This window comes from Tupaia chinensis, unplaced genomic scaffold (assembly GCF_000334495.1).
Source record: "Tupaia chinensis unplaced genomic scaffold, TupChi_1.0 Scaffold000605_1, whole genome shotgun sequence".
NCBI classification, from domain to species: Eukaryota; Metazoa; Chordata; class Mammalia; order Scandentia; family Tupaiidae; genus Tupaia; species Tupaia belangeri.
This window is the reverse complement of record NW_006160123.1, coordinates 906,255-912,943: the sequence shown is the minus strand read 5'-3', so window position 1 is coordinate 912,943 and position 6,689 is coordinate 906,255. Positions and strand designations below refer to the sequence as shown.

The following is a 6,689-nucleotide window of genomic DNA, read 5'->3' as shown; positions in this document are numbered from 1 at the left end:
ATAATTGAGTTTCATTCTTTAAAAATATATAAAAGAGGTGCTTTATTCACTCACAGTTTGTTGTCTGTTTCCATTTCTTTTTTTTTCTATTTTGAATTTACATTCATTCACGGTACATCATTACAGTATACAAGATGAGATTTTCCATCCAGAATACATTGTATATTGGCTCAGTCAAGGGCATTACCATACGTATTATGTCAACAAATAATTTTCCATTTCTTATTTCTTATATATTTTGCTTCTCCCCCCATCCCTTGATTCCCTACCTCTCACCCTCTGCCATTTCTCTCCCTCCTCCCACACTGTCTCTGGTATCTACAGTTGTATTCCATGCTTTTTTTCCTTCCATTTTATTGATCCACAAAACAGCTTAATTAATCTAAATACTTCCAATAGCAAGTATAGCTGATATACACATATTTATGAACACATTTCTGACTTTAGGCGTCACCTCAGTGAGTAGAATAAACATACTATAAAGTAGTGTTAGCTGGGGTTATATAGCTTACTGCAGTCATTAAATAGGTATTTTTTAACGCATTTTTTAAATTTCAAGAAAAACAGTTTTAGTTTTAATAGACCAAAATCAAAAGAAGTTTGCTTAAGACTTAAAAGTCAGGAAAAAGATTACAATTCAGTTCAAACAGTAGGTAGATGAACCTATTAACAGTTCAAGAGAGACAAAAATCCTTAAATCTAGAAAACAGAGCATAAAATAAAATCAGTAATGTTTTAGTCAAAAGTCATAAAATTCTATTTTACCAGTTCAGTCTCATGTATTTAATATCTCTTCTCTTGAATTTGCAGTGTTACTGTGGTCTGATCTTTTCATTTAAATTCTGGAAGTTAACATTCAACATTATTATTGATCTTTCCAAATTTGTCCCTACCATTAAGTTGGCCATTCTACTGGGTTCTTTTTTTTAAATTCTCTTTATTCATTCATTTATTTTAATTTGAGAGAGACACTGAAAGAGAGAGAGAGAGAGAAAGTGAGGAAACAAGCCACCAGGTATGGGACTTGTACCAGGGTCAGCCATGTGGAAGTGTCCAGAGGCTTAACCACCATGCCACCATGCCACCATGCCACCTGCTGGTGCTGAACTCTCTACTGGTGTTTTTTGTACTCTCATTTCTGTGTGTCTGGCTTTAGTTTGTTTAGTTTGAGAATATTTTTTATCTTTTCTTCCCATATGAAGGATAATCTTGCTGGGTGTAGTATTCTTGGATGAAATTGTTTCTCACTTAACATTTTGAATATATCTCCCCATTCTTTCCTTGTCTGCATTGTTTCCAATAAGAGGTCCAATGTTGGCCCTGATGGGATATCCTCTGAAAGTAACTTGATGTCTCTCTCTTGCCAATTTTAGTATCTTGTCTCTGTTTGTGGTTTTGGTCAATCTGGTTATGATGTGGTTGATTCTATGTGGGGTCCTTTCCATTTGTCTTGGGTCAGGATATTTGAATGCTTCTCTAGGTTTAGAAAGTTTTCTTTCAGATTTCATGGAATAGATTACTGTTAGTTTCTTCACCTTCTAGGATACCGATTATCTGGATGATTGGGCATTTAATGATATCTAGCATTATTTGTATATTATTCTCATTTTATTTTCTCAGTCTTTTTGGTGAATTTTCCTGGGTCAGAGGTTCTGTCTTCTACATCTAAGATTCGACCTTCTTTCTGCATGATCTAATCTGTTTTTAATACTTTCAAGGGAGGTTTCGATTTCCTGTATTACAGCCTTCACCTCTAACATTTCCATTGGATTCTTTTTCATGGTGTGTATTTCCTCTTTCAGATTGTGTAAGAACTTCCTCACCTCCTGGAACTCGTTATCTCTTTTCTTCTGCATCTTCTGGAGTTCCTTGTTTCTCTCCTCTTGCATCTCTGTTAGCTTTGTCACTATGAATATTCTTAATTCTTTATCTGACATTTCCATGAGTCCCACTGTATTGTCTGTGGAGGATGAGGAGTTATTCTTTTCCCTTGGGCGAGAAATATTTTCTTGGCTTCTCATATTTTTTATGCCGCTGCACTGGTTTCTGATCATCTGCTGGATTATATGTTTTTTCCTAATTTTTGGAGTTAAATCTGAGCATTCAGAGGCATGCAGGAAGAGGTATTCTGCAATCTCTCTGCAGTTCCATTTTTCTTCCTCCATGTAGCAGATTCTGTGGGAACTGAGGATTACTCTAACCCTACTAGATCTTGGGGTCAGGAGGGTGAAGTCTGGGCAGAAAATCTTCAGTTTTTCTAGTCCCTGAAAGGAGTCTAAAGCTCGAGAGTTTATCAGGAGTGAGTTACAACTCCATGTCTTGGCCAGGGCCTGGCATACAGTTCTCAACAAGTATTTATTTTTTCAGTAAATATATTAAAAGAAGGATACATCTATTCTAGGTAGGAGTCCCATATACATCAGAGCCTATCTAAGGAAAAGCATTAAGTCTTAAAGAAAAAAAAAAAAAAACCTTTGGGGCCAGCAGGTAGCTTGCAAGTTAAGGCAGCTGGATCCCACATGGCTAACTGCAGTTTAAGCCACAGACCCGGTGTTTTGAAAATAATGCCAAACACATGTGCCTGCATGCTCAAAATCCCAAAAGGAGAATGGAGGAGAAGGAACTGCAAAATAGCCAGCCCTCCTGGAGAGTGATTTCTCAATTTGTCTCTGGCAGGCACACAGACCCTACAGCAAACTACAAAAATGACAATAACAACACACTTTGAACATGGCAGCTCAATCTTATCTTCATCTTCTCTGCCACCTTCCCTACTTCCTCAATTGACTTGTTTGGTTCTAATGACAAGTTTGAAGACTCACTATGCTCTCTTATCCTTGTGCCTACCCCTGATCGAAAGGAAATAAAATCTTTGGGAAAGCTGCCACTTAAAAACATGCACACATATGCAATACACACCTCAACAAGCTGTAAATGTCTATCTCTCTATCACTCCAAAGTGGTATAGTCAGCAAGCCACAACTGGAGAAGGTATGATAATGAAGGGTTACTATAACCACTTAGTATTATTATTTCCTGTGCTCTATGGCAAGTGCCTCAGACATTTTCTCATTTAAACCATAAAATACTACTGAGGGAGTATTATTACATTCACTAGGACAAAAGGATGCAAAGAAGTTAACTTGTTCATTCACCAAATATTTATCAAGTGCTTATTACATGCCATGTACAGTTTGGTGTTGAAGGAGTGTATAAATATTTACTTAAGCCTTCTGAGTTATAATAATCAAGTGGTCAAACTGGAACTCAAACCTAGGAAGATCTGACAATGTTTAAAACACCAAGTAGATTAAGCATCTTGTGCACTGAGAGTTTATATATATATACATATACACACACAGACACAGTTCATTTGTCAAAAACAGTGCAACAACCCAGCAAACCATTATTACTTTATCTGCTACAACGTGATAAGGTTGTGATTCAAAAAACCTCCTTTAAAGGACAATTTTGCTGAAATGACCATTGCTTCCTTCCTGTCTTCACAAATCCTTCATTTGCAGATAGCTTTACATGTGACCCCTTCTAGCTCTAATGGACTGATCCCTAACTAGGACTTGCAGAGCTGAAAACTGAGTTGCGTTAGTGACAATATAGAATGAAAACAAACCCATATATACACAACATCTTCACAAGTCTCTATGCACATTTTCCTTGATTTGGATTCTTATCTGTATGCTGAATTCCTGGTTGCAACCAAACCATTCCTGACCAAAGCAGTAATCACTGAAATGGGTTATTTTCTTTGAGATAGAAACCAATTCTAGGGCCAGTTTGATGGCACAGTGGTAAATGCACTGCTCAAGCTGTGCTGGATCCATATGGAAGATAGCAAATGCGGTTTTTGGCCAACCTGTATATGCTATGGGCATATGTACATCATCTTGGCTGGTTGGGAAGGCTAAGAGTGGGGGTAGGGATCATAGTGTGAGACCCTGTTGAGACTACTTGTCTCTTTTTTCTCTCGTTAAAGAAATAAACTTAAACAAAATCTATATTCTATTTATTATAAATATGTAGTCATTAAAAACTAGCTTTTGTTCTGTTTTGCTTTTTTTAGGCAGGGCCTCACTACATCATAATCCTCTTGCCTCAGCCTCCTGAGTGTCTGGGAATCCAACTGGGCTTTCCATGTAGCCTCTATCTGCCAAGCAGCACAATCAGCTAGTGCACAGTATCACAAGGCTGGACCCAAAACTAGTCTTTTTTCTCCCCAGAGATTTTTGCTGTAGGGTGCATGTGCTCATGGAAGAGATAGAGAGACAGAAAGTGAGAAATGACCCCGCAATGGCCATCCATTCTCCTCCGTTCTCCTCTCAGGATTTTGGGCACATAGGCACACGCACCTAGCATGAGTTTTAAGCCACTGGGTCCAGGACTCGAACTGTGGTTAACTACACGGAGTGCAGAGACATAACCATTATGCATCTATCTGCTAGTCTCTCAAGACTAGTTTTAACGTGCCTTTGATTTTTCTAAAACAGTTCACTAATCTTTTGCTAAATTTACACGCAATACTCTCCCATCCTACTCTAAGGAAGGAGTACAAACCGTGAGACAACTGAGTTTACTAAATAATTAGAAAAGATCTGCAGGCACAGAGTTAAAGTAATGCCCCAAATACAAATCTTCTCTTATTTAGTCCCTTGCATATTAATTAGTTTTGTTTTCAATAGTTGGGAGGATTTGAGGACCAGAAGGAGGGATGGTAGTTAAAGGTGCGAGACTCCCTCATGGCTGACCACAGTTTAAGTCCTGGACCCTGCAGCTTAAAATTTAGGCCAAGCACGCACACATGCATGGCAAAAATCCCAGGAGAATGAATGAGAAGGTACTGTGGCATGGTCATTCCCCCAGGTGTGATTTTTCACTTTCCCTCTCACTATCTCTCTCCAGGGAGCATACTCACCCTAGGGTAAAAAACTTAAAAATAAATAAAAAATAAATAAATAAATAAATAAATAAATTCTTTAATTCCAGGGCTTCTCAGTCTCATATGAGAATAGACCTCAGGACACTCAGGATGTTGTATATAGTACTTTCCCATATTCAATCACCCTAGAACCTTTTTTTCTCTATGGTGTGTTTGGAGGAACAAGAGTAACATTAGTTTGGGAAACTAGAGGAAAGCACTGCTTTAATATGAATTGTTCATTAGTCTATCTAAAAATAAGTATCTGTTTTTTTTTTATTTTGGAGAGGTTTTTGCTATAGGACATGTACACTCGCCAGAAAGACAGAGAGAGACAGAAAGCAAGAAATCACCCCGTAGTGGGGACGGTCACGCCACAATCCCTTCTCCTCCGTTCTCCTCTCAGGATCTTGGGCATGCATGCACACATGCCTAGCGTAAGTTTAAGCTACTGGGTCCAGGACTAGAACTGTGGTCAACTATGTGGGAGTCCAGCGACATAGCCATTATGCCAACTGCTGGTCCCATAAGTATCTGCTTTATCCCTTCAAACTAAGCTAGTCTATTAATTTCTTTTTTTTTTCTCCCTTGAGAGGTTTTTTTTTTTCTTCTTCTTTTTTTTTTTTTGCTATAGGGCACATGTGCTCACCAGAGACACAGAAAGCGAGAAATCATCTTCGCAGGGGGACGGCCACGCTGCAATCCCGTCTCCTCCATTCTCCTAATGGGATTTTGGGCACAGATGCACATGTGCCCAGAGTGAGGTTTTCTTTTTAAACTATTATTTAATTTAATTAATTAATTTATTTTCTAGATTTGCCATTGGACACATGCATTCACCAGAGAGAGACAGAGAGAAAAAGGAGAGAAAGAGGGAGAGAAAGTGAAAAAGAAAGCCACCAGGTCCAGGATTTGAACCATGGATGGCCATGTGGGAGTCCAACGCTTCAACCACTATGCCACCTGCTGCCTACCCCAGCATAAGTTTTAAGCCGCCGGGTCTGAGACTTGAACCGTGGTCAACTACATGGGAGTCCAGCCACATAACCGTTACGCCATCCGCTGGTTCCTACTCTGTTAATTTTTAAAGCCACATTACTTACTTACACCATGCCATGCTTAAAAGCCTATAATGGGCTTTGCTTGCACAGGAAGAGTATGTAACTCTGGTCATTGATTTAACTTCATTATGACTATAGAAAAGTGTGAAGAGATAAAAACATGTTTTAATGCAGGGTGAAACAAAACACCAAGACTTAAAAGGGCAAAACTGTGATATCACAAGATAAGGCTGCCACTCCATAAAAGACTTCTGGCCATCTGCCCATCCCTCTTTTCTTATTTTTTTTTAAATTTATATTATCATCATAATCTTCTTTATATTATATTGGATTACATATAACTTTACATTGACTTCCATTGCTTTTTCAAAAGGGAATGCCATGCATGTCAGTCAATACAGAGACATCAATCTCCCCGCTTTATCATTCAATGTCTTTTCCATGCATTTCCCAATAATTATTATTATTATAATTTTTTAAAACAGTCAATCACTATTTCTCATTTTGCTTGTTAAAAGACATCACCCATCATGAAATACTTCCCAGACCAGTCCAGTTGAGAATACTATACACGTCATCATCAACAGATAATAAACCATATCTGTTTCTCACTAACATCCCCTCTATTGTTCACTTGCTATCTTTCTCTATCCTCTTCTCTTTTTTTTTTTTATAGTTTATTTTTTATTATAATT

General features: G+C 38.1%; 1 protein-coding gene across 1 annotated transcript in view; it reads right to left on the bottom strand.

Annotated features, from left to right (window-relative positions):
• The window catches only part of ZNF106 (zinc finger protein 106), a 79,334-nt gene that overhangs the window by 48,310 nt on the left and 24,335 nt on the right, over positions 1-6,689 (bottom strand). The gene's annotated exons all lie outside the window — the stretch shown is intronic.